Raw genomic sequence first — 11,790 nt, forward strand, 5'->3', positions numbered from 1 at the left:
GAATTCCTGGAGGAATTCCTGGAGGAATCCCCGAAGGAATTCCTGAAGGAACCCCCGAAGGAATTCCTGAAGGAACCCCCGAAGGAATTCCTGGAGGAATCTCCGAAGGAATTCCTGGAGGAATTCCTGGAGGAATTCCTGGAAGAACTCCTGGAGAAATTCTTGGAAGAACTCCTGGAGAAATTCTTGGAAGAATTCCTGGAAGAATTCCTGGGGGAACTCCGGGAAGAATTCCTGGATGAACTCCTGGAAGAATTTCTGGAGAAACTCCTGGAAGAATTCCTGGAGGAACTCCTGAAAGAATTCCTGGAGGAATTCCTGGAGGAATTCCTGGAAGAATTCCTGGAAGAATTCCTGGAGGAATTCCTGGAATAATTCCTGTAAGAATTCCTGGAGGAATTCCTGGAGGACTTCCTGGAAGAATTCCTGGAGGAATTCCTGGAAGAATTCCTGGAGGAATTCCTGGAAGAATTCCTGGAGGAATTCCTGGAAGAATTCCTGGAGGAATTCCTGGAAGAACTCCTGGAGGAATTCCTGGAAGAACTCCTGGAGGAATTCCTGGAAGAATTCCTGGAGGAATTCCTGGAAGAATTCCTGGAAGAATTCCTGGAGGAATTCCTGGAGGAATTCCTGGAGGAATTCCTGGAAAAATTCCTGGAGGAATTCCTGGAAGAATTCCTGGAGGAATTCCTGGAAGAATTCCTGGAAGAATTCCTGGAGGAATTTCTGGAAGAATTCCTGGAGGAATTCCTGGAAGAATTCCTGGAGGAATTCCTGGAAGAATTTCTGGAGGAATTCCTGGAAGAATTCCGGGAGGAATTCCTGGAGGAATTCCTGGAAGAATTCCTGGAGGAATTCCTGGAAGAATTCCTGGAGGAATTCCTGGAAGAATTCCTGGAGGAATTCCTGGAAGAATTCCTGGAGGAATTCCTGGAAGAATTCCTGGAGGAATTCCTGGAAGAATTCCTGGAGGAATTCCTGGAAGAATTCCTGGAGGAATTCCTGGAAGAATTCCTGGAGGAATTCCTGGAAGAATTCCTGGAGGAATTCCTGGAGGAATTCCTGGAGGAATTCCTGGAGGAATTCCTGGAGGAATTCCTGGAGGAATTCCTGGAGGAATTCCTGGAAGAATTCCTGGAGGAATCCCCGAAGGAATTCCTGGAGGAATCCCCGAAGGAATTCCTGGAGGAATCCCCGAAGGAATTCCTGGAGGAATCCCCGAAGGAATTCCTGGAGGAATCCCCGAAGGAATTCCTGAAGGAACCCCCGAGGGAATTCCTGAAGGAACCCCCGAAGGAATTCCTGAAGGAACCCCCGAAGGAATTCCTGAAGGAACCCCCGAAGGAATTCCTGAAGGAACCCCCGAAGGAATTCCTGAAGGAACCCCCGAAGGAATTCCTGGAAGAATTCCTGGAAGAATTCCTGGAGATATTCCTGGAAGAATTCCTGGATGAATTCCTGGAAGAACTCCTGGAGGAATTCTTGGAAGAATTCCTGGAAGAATTCCTGGAGGAACTCCGGGAAGAATTCCTGGAGGAACTCCTGGAAGAATTTCTGGAGAAACTCCTGGAAGAATTCCTGGAGGAACTCCTGAAAGAATTCCTGGAGAAATTCCTGGAAGAATTCCTGGAGGAATTCCTGGAAGAATTCCTGGAAGAATTCCTAGAGGAATTCCTGGAAGAATTCCTGGAGGAATTCCTGTAAGAATTCCTGGAGGAATTCCTGGAAGAATTCCTGGAGGAATTCCTGTAAGAATTTCTGGAGGAATTCCTGGAAGAATTCCTGGAGGAATTCCTGGAAGAATTCCTGGAGGAATTCCTGGAAGAATTCCTGGAGGAATTCCTGGAAGAATTCCTGGAGGAATTCCTGGAAGAATTCCTGGAGGAATTCCTGGAGGAATTCCTGGAAGGATTCCTGGAGGAATTCCTGGATGAATTCCTGGAGGAATTCCTGGAAGAATTCCTGGAGGAATTCCTGGATGAATTCCTGGAGGAATTCCTGGAAGAATTCCTGGAGGAATTCCTGGAAGAATTCCTGGAGGAATTCCTGGAGGAATCCCCGAAGGAATTCCTGAAGGAACCTCCGAAGGAATTCCTGAAGGAACCCCCGAAGGAATTCCTGAAGGAACCCCCGAAGGAATTCCTGAAGGAACCCCCGAAGGAATTCCTGGAGGAATCTCCGAAGGAATTCTTGGAGGAATTCCTGGAAGAATTCCTGGAGGAATTCCTGGAGGAATTCCTGGAGGAATTCCTGGAAGAATTCCTGGAGGAATCCCCGAAGGAATTCCTGAAGGAACCCCCGAAGGAATTCCTGAAGGAATTCCTGGAAGAATTCCTGGAGGAATTCCTGGAAGAATTCCTGGAAGAATTCCTGGAGGAATTCCTGGAGGAATCCCCGAAGGAATTCCTGAAGGAACCCCCGAAGGAATTCCTGAAGGAACCCCCGAAGGAATTCCTGAAGGAACCCCCGAAGGAATTCCTGAAGGAACCCCCGAAGGAATTCCTGGAAGAATTCCTGGAGGAATTCCTGGAAGACTTCCTGGAGGAATTCCTGGAGGAATCCCCGAAGGAATTCCTGAAGGAACCCCCGAAGGAATTCCTGCAGGGACCCCCGAAGGAATTCCTGGAGGAATCTCCGAAGGAATTCTTGGAGGAATTCCTGAAAGAATTCCTGGAAGAATTCCTGGAGAAATTCCTGGAAGAATTCCTGGATGAATTCCTGGAAGAACTCCTGGAGGAATTCTTGGAAGAATTCCTGGAGGAACTCCGGGAAGAATTCCTGGAGGAACTCCTGGAAGAATTTCTGGAGAAACTCCTGGAAGAATTCCTGGAGGAACTCCTGAAAGAATTCCTGGAGGAACTCCTGGAAGAATTCCTGGAGGGATTCCTAGAGGAATTCCTGGATGAATTCCTGGAAGAATTGCTGGATGAATTCCTGGAGGAATTGCTGAAAGAATTCCTGGAGAAATTCCTAAACGAATTCCCGGAGGAATCCCCGAAGGAATTCCTGAAGGAACCCCCGAAGGAATTCCTGGAGGAATCTCCGAAGGAATTCCTGGAGGAATCCCCGAAGGAATTCCTGGAGGAATCCCCGAAGGAATTCCTGGAGGAATCCCCGAAGGAATTCCTGGAGGAATCATCGAAGGAATTCCTGGATGAATCCCCGAAGGAATTCCTGGAGGAATCCCCGAAGGAATTCCTGGAGGAATCCCCGAAGGAATTCCTGGAGGAATCCCCGAAGGAATTCCTGGAGGAATCCCCGAAGGAATTCCTGGAGGAATCCCCGAAGGAATTCCTGGAGGAATCCCCGAAGGAATTCCTGGAGGAATCCCCGAAGGAATTCCTGGAGGAATCCCCGAAGGAATTCCTGGAGGAATCCCCGAAGGAATTCCTGGAGGAATCCCCGAAGGAATTCCTGGAGGAATCCCCGAAGGAATTCCTGGAGGAATCCCCGAAGGAATTCCTGGAGGAATCCCCGAAGGAATTCCTGGAGGAATCCCCGAAGGAATTCCTGGAGGAATCCCCGAAGGAATTCCTGGAGGAATCCCCGAAGGAATTCCTGGAGGAATCCCCGAAGGAATTCCTGGAGGAATCACCGATGGAATTCCTGGAGAAATCCCCGAAGGAATTCCTGGAGGAGTCACGAAGGAATTCCTGGAGGAATCCCCGAAGGAATTCCTGGAGGAATCTCCGAAGGAATTCCTGGAGAAACCCACATGGGAACTTCTACAGGAATCCCCGAAAGGAATTCCTGGAGATATCTCTGAAGGAATTTCAGTAGGAATCCCCGAGGAATTCCCCGGAGGAATTCTTGGAAGAATGCCCGGAGGAATCTTAGGAGAAATTATTATAAGAATACCCAGAGGAATTCTTGGAAGAATTTTCAGAGGAATTCCTGTAGGAATCTATGGATGAATTCCTGGAGGAATTCTCGGAGGAACCCCTGGAGGAATCCCTGGAGAAATTCTTGGAAGAATCCCTGGTGGAATCCCTGGAGGAATTATTGAAGCAATCTCTGGAGGAGTTCGTGGAGGAATTCCAGAAAGAATCTCCGGAGGCATTCCTGAAAGAATGCCCGGAGGAATTCTAGGATGATTTTTTTGAGGAATTACTGGTGCAATCCTCGGATGAATTCCTGGAGGAATCCCTGGAGGTATTCCTGGAAGAATCCCTGGAGGAATTCCTGGAGGAATTTCTGGAGGAATTCCTGGAAGAATCTCTGGAGGAATCCCTGATGGAATCCTCTCAAGAATTCGTGGTGAAATGGAATTTCAGGAGGAATTCCCTGAGGTTTTTTTTGGGGAATCACAGATAGAAATCTTGGAAAAATCACAAACTCAAATACTGGTTTTGAAATCCTAGAAGAAAAATTAGGACGAAATCTCAGAAAGAACTTTTAGGCGAATTCCAAAACTGCTGGAAATATTTGAAGGAATTGCTAAGAATTCACAACAGCTTCCGGAAAAAAATCAGGAAGAATCCCAGAAAGAAACTCCGGAGGAACTCTTGGAGGTTTGCCAGAAAGAGCTCCCGGAGGAATTCCCGTACTAATCACTAATCAACACCACTTCATTTTGAAAATAGTTGCTCCCCCGTGTGCTCCCCACACTCAATTTGTATGATTTGTAACAAGTTCCGGCGTCTCATCCAGTGGTCCATTCTAGCAACAGCTAACCGCAGTGTTCCGGTGATGGTTCCATAGAAATGTAGGCATTAGAATCCGGCAGAAACATCATCTAAATTCACACCAGCAGTAGCCGCTCTATGTTGTTTACATCTCGCACTTCGCACAAAATCCGAACAGCGCGAGAAACGTCACTTTTCCTTGCGGAATAATTGGTCAGGCTATTTTTCCCAAAAGAAAAATTGACAGCTGGCTTGATCGACACAATCATCACCACCCTTGTCACCATCATCATTGATCATCAAGTTCGTCGATTTTTCCGTTTCAGCTGAGTACCGCTCAAGAAATTTCGACAGAAAATCGTTTCTTGACCGTTTCTTGGCCTATCTTTTTACACAGTACTTACGATGTGAGTATCACCCCTATCCTGCGTTGCGGGAAAAATTAGCCCGCAAATTCAATCGCAATGGTAAATAGACGTGCGCGACTGCAAGAAACCGTTTTGGTGTCATATGCGCGTTATTCCTGGGGTAATTTGCGAACTTATTGTAGAAGACACCAAATCGATTAAACGTCAAAGCGCACATTTATTTACGATTGCGATCAAATTTGCGGGTGGATTTACGGCGAAACGCGCAGTACTTACGAGGTGAGTATCACCCCTAAGGGAAATCATTTTTATAAAAATAACCAATAATCCAATGAAAACTACCAATGTGTTAAATGAAAGGTTTCTATCTATACTTTATTAGAAAAATGCAGAAATCAAGCTAATACTTGATTTTTGTATTAAAAGTGGCACTGGCCAAAATAGAAGTCTTGCCGCAGTTTTGGCCATATTCTCAGCTTTGGTTTCTATTTTGGCCAATCACGTGTATTTCTTATGGAACTGGCCAAATTAGAAGCACCCTGGCCAAAATAGATATATGGGATCTGACTTTTTAGGGAAAATGATTTTTTTCTTCCAGTTTTTAATCAAAATGTATGGTTTTAACAGCTGCAATCATATTATTATATTTGAATCTACTAGTAAAAAATAAATTTATGTCAATTTAGATCGTTACAGGCTGAATACCGCACTATGGCCAAAACTCCGGGCTGGCCAAAACTGAAGCTTCTACCCTACACCGCATTTAGTTCACCACTGGACTGCGCACTGAGTTTTCATAAGTGCGAAAACGTAAATAAAACTGCGCGATTGCATCAAATCAAATTGATGTCTTCGGCGCACTAATTCTTCGATGTATGCTGAATAAGTGCTCTGAAGACACAGAGTCGATTTGATGCTAACACGATTCGCTGATCGTGACCAAGGTCGTGACCCAACCAGCGAATCCACACTGAAAGGCGGGTTGCAGTAATGACAAGCAGAAAAATGTTTTCAAATTTACCATGGCAAAACATGATCATCGAGCCACCAACGCTTCTTGTGTGCGTTTTGTTTCTTCTCACATCAACCGGTTCGATAGTCGAATGGAAGCGTGCGTGCCTGGTGATGTCAAGGTTTTTGGTTCGAATCCGGTTGCCAATAGAAACTTTTTTAAATTGAAAATCGAGTCCATGGTAAAATTGAAAACATAATTGGGTTCTTTAGGAGTATCCAAATTATTTCATAATCAGATTCTCCGCCCAGAAATTAGTCGAAATCCAAAATTTCATATTTTTTGGAGTCCGGGAACTATTTTTAAAATGCACTTAAAGTTTGTATGGGGAAGTTTTTTTGTTCGGGTAGAACTGTCATTTTATCGATTGAACTGTCATTTTATCCACGAAAATTAAAACTGTTTTGCTAATGTAACCATCAAAACTAAAGTATTCGAATCCAATTAAATCATTTTAATCTCAGAAAAAATAGCTCTTTCGATTGGGCTATAGAAAATAGCAATATTTTCTTCACTAAACAACCCAATTCTGTTGAATTGAAACGTAATTCAGTCTGCACAAATTTAGTGGCGTTGTGCATTTAAATTGACCCTCAGAATAGTAATTTCACCGCAAGCCGCCGTTCAGTGCAGGCTGTATACTTCATACAAAATTTCAAAATTCCCTTACAAAAGTTGTTACGTGTGGGCGTTGGACAAGGGGTAGTCACTCTACACACTTTATTTGTGCCAACGTTTTTTTAATGTGCCTACCAGTGTGCACTGGTGTGCCCTCGGGTGTGCCCTAGTGTGCCGAGGCTCCATCCAGATTTCTACCATAATGACGGCTGCTATAAAAAATGCTGACAGTTGTGCTGTGCCCAGCCTGAACTGAAATTATGAAACAAAATCTAAGCAATCTTTGAAGTTAAGAAAAAAGAATCAGCTGTCAAGTGATCAAAAATACTACCGCAATAACCGGATGATTTTTTTTTAAATTTTCATTTTTTATATTTTATTTTATCTGGAGCTCGATTTGAATAGGTCGTATGTGCTTTTGTCGATATAAAATTCGATCAGTTTATTTTAGAAATTGTAGCAATATGGCAGATATTTTGCAAACTTTCAATGATGGAACAGAAAGCCTGTTTTGTGAGGATTCTGCTGTTTGTATCAACTTTGCTCAATTTCAACGGTTTTCGCTATAATAAGCGAATCCAACTGATCGAATTTTTAATCGACAAAAGCACATACGACCTATTCAAATCGAGCTCCAGTTATATTTTAGGCATGGTTTTATGTAAAAAACTAGCAATGTCATCTAATACCTATTGGGAACCGGAGGAAACCCCAAGGCTGCTTGAGCAAACGGCAGTTTCCGGGGTGGTCATTCAAGATCTCTTAGATTCCGGGTGTCAGAGCGTATCGACGAGGGAAAATTTCCGGCATTGGTGGCTTCGAAGGCGGAGGAGGAAACCTCGACGATGGTGACGATGCATCGCGATGTGACTTCGATGGTGATGCCAAAAGATTGCATGCTCGCTAATGCTGCTTCCCTTCATCCCCACCACGACCTTTTTCACCCGAAGCGCTCATCCAGTTGTCATTTTTCCATTCCTGCTGCACTCTTTTCTGGATGCATATAGTGTCTTTACGTGAAACCAGCCAGCGAGATTTGCGCTCCGCTTGGATACGCCCAGCATATGTCATTTCAATATGGGCGTTGTGATGAATGAGCGTACAACATTGTCCCCTAGTTTCCCGTACTCTGGGTTGAAACAAATAAAGAATGTTGAATATGGATTATTTAAGATGCTTCTAACGGTAGAGAATTAGAAACCTTGCTAGAATTGCTTTGAGCTTTGATTTTCTGATCGTGACCGATCATAATTTCGATTCCGATTCAAACCCCTTCTAGAGAGATCCGCATCAAACTTTATTCTAGAGCGGGAAACAAAGATATCAAACTTCCGATCGTAGGGGTGAGATAGATTCAGATAACCGCCCGAAAATCCCCGCACAATAACAACGATCCTGTGACACAAAGGCTTCTTGAAGCAATGCAGGAGTCGGATGCAGGATTTAAAATTGCTTTTAAAGTGTCGTTATCCATCGGAAGCTTAAAATGTCTTCATTTTGGTAACTGTGTAGTAGGGAGTTTTGAATCGGGCCTCAAAAAGTTGAATGACCACCCCGGAAACTATCATTCGCCCAAGACCACCAGCCTGGGGGTTTCCTCCTGTTCCCATCTGGGATTGCATTTTGTGATTTTAGGGTTCAAAAAGATCTTAGAAAATATTGGCTTGTTTTGTAATCCCAGCTTTTGTACATAAAACCTTGCCTGAAATGTATAATAAAAAAATAAATTAAAAAACATCCTAATTATTGTGGTTGTATTTTTGATCACTTGACAGCTGATGTTTTTTTTTCTTGCGTTCAAAGATTGCTGAGATTTTGTTTCATAATTTCAGTTCAATCTGGGGCACAACTGTCAGCATTTTTTTATAGCATTCGCCATTATGGTTAGCGTGTGAATCTGTGCCTGCTGGTGCCACTGGTGTGCCCGGTGTGCCCAAGGCGAGGCACACTGTGTAGAGTGACTACCCCTTGGCGTTGGAGGTAAAAGAAGGGGGGTGTAAAACCGTCTAATCTTGCGTTACGTAATATTTGATCTATTTAGGCTGATCAAGAAAAGAAATTATAATATTGATGATCAACTTCATACGTCTCCTTATGTACGCTTCTCTGTAACGAAAATCGTTCTTCAAATCCATGCAAACTAAAACGACAAACACAGTGGTTTCTGCTTTTAGTGGTGTTGCGTGTACGTACACGTTGCATCACACGAACACTATAGTGTATACCTGTGTTACTGGTTGAAAATAGTAAACAAAAATCAGCTGTTCCCGGCAAAATCAAATGGACATACAGCGTCCGTTCGTTCGTTGCAAACCCGCTCGTTGCAACGCTTTTTAGTTGCAATTCCGCTAATTGCAAAATTTGACAAGTTTTTGCCGAGGTTTTTGCAACTAAAAAGCAAGCATGTGTCAAATTCGTGCTGTCAGTCATGCTGTCAGTGCATTTCGACGCACTTTAGTGTCAAAGTGACGTTGCAATTAGCGAATGGTATTCGCTCGTTGCAAAGTAAACATTTTGCAATGAGCGAACGGCCGCTGTATTTTCAACCAGTAGATTTGCATTACCCAACTAACAATTGCAAGTCACAAACAAGCAAGCTTACTGAATTGTGGCTTAATAATGGTAATGATAGCTGAACTAAAATTATGCTCAACACGTAACTGTTTAAATGATTTTTCAATTGAGAAAATAGTCAATGTTCGACTTTCCTCATCGGTATCAACAATGATAAATTAAAACACTTTTCAAAAGTTTAACAAGAAATTTATTCGACAAGCATTGATTCTTTAACAAAAGAGTTTAGCAAAACTTTTGTCTGCATCTTATTAAGCTGATGTATCGATAAGCATATGCTCCTGAACAATGTGCCTTTTACTTGTCAAATAAACGCCTTCAGCCCGTCATAGTTTGACTCAGAACTTTGTTCGGATTATGGGATAAATCATGGCTAAAACTGACGAGCGAGGATTTTTGGTAGTGTTGTACTTTTTACAACAGCGCCCGTCTTGAAGGGTTAAAGAAACAAAATTTTAAACGAATCACATAAAATAAAACAGAATAAAATTATGTAATTTAACATTAAGTGCCAAGAGACTTAACCAACGTAAAAATGAGGTATTTATTTATTATTATTAGTATGTAACAAGATATCTTGTACCTTGATTATTATTTTTTTTATCTTCCGCAGCAGTTCGATTGTACGGGACGCTTGGATCGATGCATTTGACATTTCAGTGCTGTCGTGTTTACTGAATATTGTTCCCACAGTCACCTAGATAATCAAACAGCATTCAGAAATCGACAAATTTCAAGTATCCCCAAACATCCTTATGCACTATTTATTGAACATAATATCAAGATTCCATGACAAAAGCATAAATAAAAAAATGCTTGACGGATCTTCGACTGAGCATGAGTAGATTACCTGAATAGATGCTGTGAATGCACCACGTCCAAGACCATACCGCACCACATATTGCCATACATTTTTGAAGATCGATTTTTAAAAATAAAAATATAAACATATTCATATCGCAATTAGTTCGTCTGGAAACAATATCTTCAATAAGGACCAACACTTTTTGGCCGCATTCGATACAAGTTTTCTCACCGTGCGATAAAAATACTGACAGCGAAATGAGAATGGAAAACACGTGTTTTGGGCTGAACAGCTGTTGAAGTATAATACCCCGGACAGACATGTGATACGAGCGTGATTCCTGTACAACGGTACGCAGTGTCAAGAAAATTCTAACAAGACTGACTTGAACGGAGAGAATTTTCAGTATGGCACTCATTTCAAGCGCAATTGTACAGTGATTCTTGTATCACATGTGTGTCATAAGTATAAGGCGTTGTTCAGTTGATTACCTCGTGCTGTGCTAATTCACCACTGCTGAACACAAGTTCAGGAGTGACCATTATTGAGTCATGGGAAGATTATGTTTTGCTTTGGGTGCTGCATCTCACCATCTCTAGGATGGCGCAGATAGGAAGGCATGCGGCTGGCAATCGACAGGTCTCGAGTTCGAATCCGGATTTAGGTAATTTTACATGTAATTCTTATTTCATAATAGGTGTTCTCAACATGAGAGCAAATAATTACTCTTGTGAGAGTTCAACATTTTTGCATTTTATTTATTTTCAGTCATTTTTGCCAAAGCTGAATAACAACTTTCTTGTACATTTGTTAAACGCTTTGAACAACAAAAAATTAAGTTGGTGCACAACATGATGCTTTATAACTTCTCCAAATTTGTGTGAACAAACCCCGAACATAGGTTGTACGTGGAAATAATTCAAATGTTATTAAACATTATGCTGAATTAATTCGTCATAATGGTGCCTGTTAAATGAGTGATTGTTAGTTGGGTAGTGTTCGTGACGCCGCGCTGCGAAACCAATCCACTTATCCGCGAGCGGTAATGGCGGCGGCGGGCACAAATACAGTGGCCATTCGCTCGTTGCAAAATGTTTACATTGCAACGAGCGAATGCCATTCGCTAATTGCAACGTCCCTTTGACACTTTAGTGCATCGAAATGCACTGCCAGCATGACTAACAGCACAAATTTGACACTTGTTTGCTTTTTAATTGCAAAAACTTGTCAAATTTTGCAATTAGCGGACTTGCAACTAAAAAGCGTTGCAACGAACGGGTTTGCAACGAACGAACGGACGCTGTAACCGATTCAAATTTTGACGTTTCTTGGGGATCGCAATCGGTTGGCGCCACCAAACGGTGGGTGGAGTTGTGAGGAGGAGAATGAAACTGTTTTGACTTTCCCCCACGAAACGTCAAAATCTGAACCGGTTGGATATGCCCGCCGCCGCCATTACTGCCGCGGATAAGTGGATATTACACACTAAGGGGCGATTTCTTCACCCTGGCTTAAGCGTTAAGCCAGGTTTAACTGTATGGGCAACATTAACGGCGGCTACTATTCGAGCAACCCGCGCAGCGCTACCATTTTGACTTAACCACCCTTTTCCACACCGGTAGCAATCAAATTAGTCACCTTGATTCGTATCGGGAGGGCTGTCATATTCCCATATAATTTTTAGCAGCGCAACTGTCCCGCTACTATATTTGGTCACCCACCCATAGCGCTACTATTTTGCGAGCGCGTACAGCAGCGACCGGTAAAGTTTGCTGCAATGATGGAGGG

General features: G+C 42.9%; 1 protein-coding gene across 1 annotated transcript in view; it reads right to left on the minus strand.

Moving 5' to 3' along the window:
- Positions 1-11,790, minus strand: part of LOC109405351 (solute carrier family 53 member 1-like) — a 553,430-nt gene that overhangs the window by 57,568 nt on the left and 484,072 nt on the right. The window lies entirely within an intron of this gene.

This window comes from Aedes albopictus, chromosome 1 (assembly GCF_035046485.1).
Source record: "Aedes albopictus strain Foshan chromosome 1, AalbF5, whole genome shotgun sequence".
Lineage (NCBI taxonomy): Eukaryota > Metazoa > Arthropoda > Insecta > Diptera > Culicidae > Aedes > Aedes albopictus.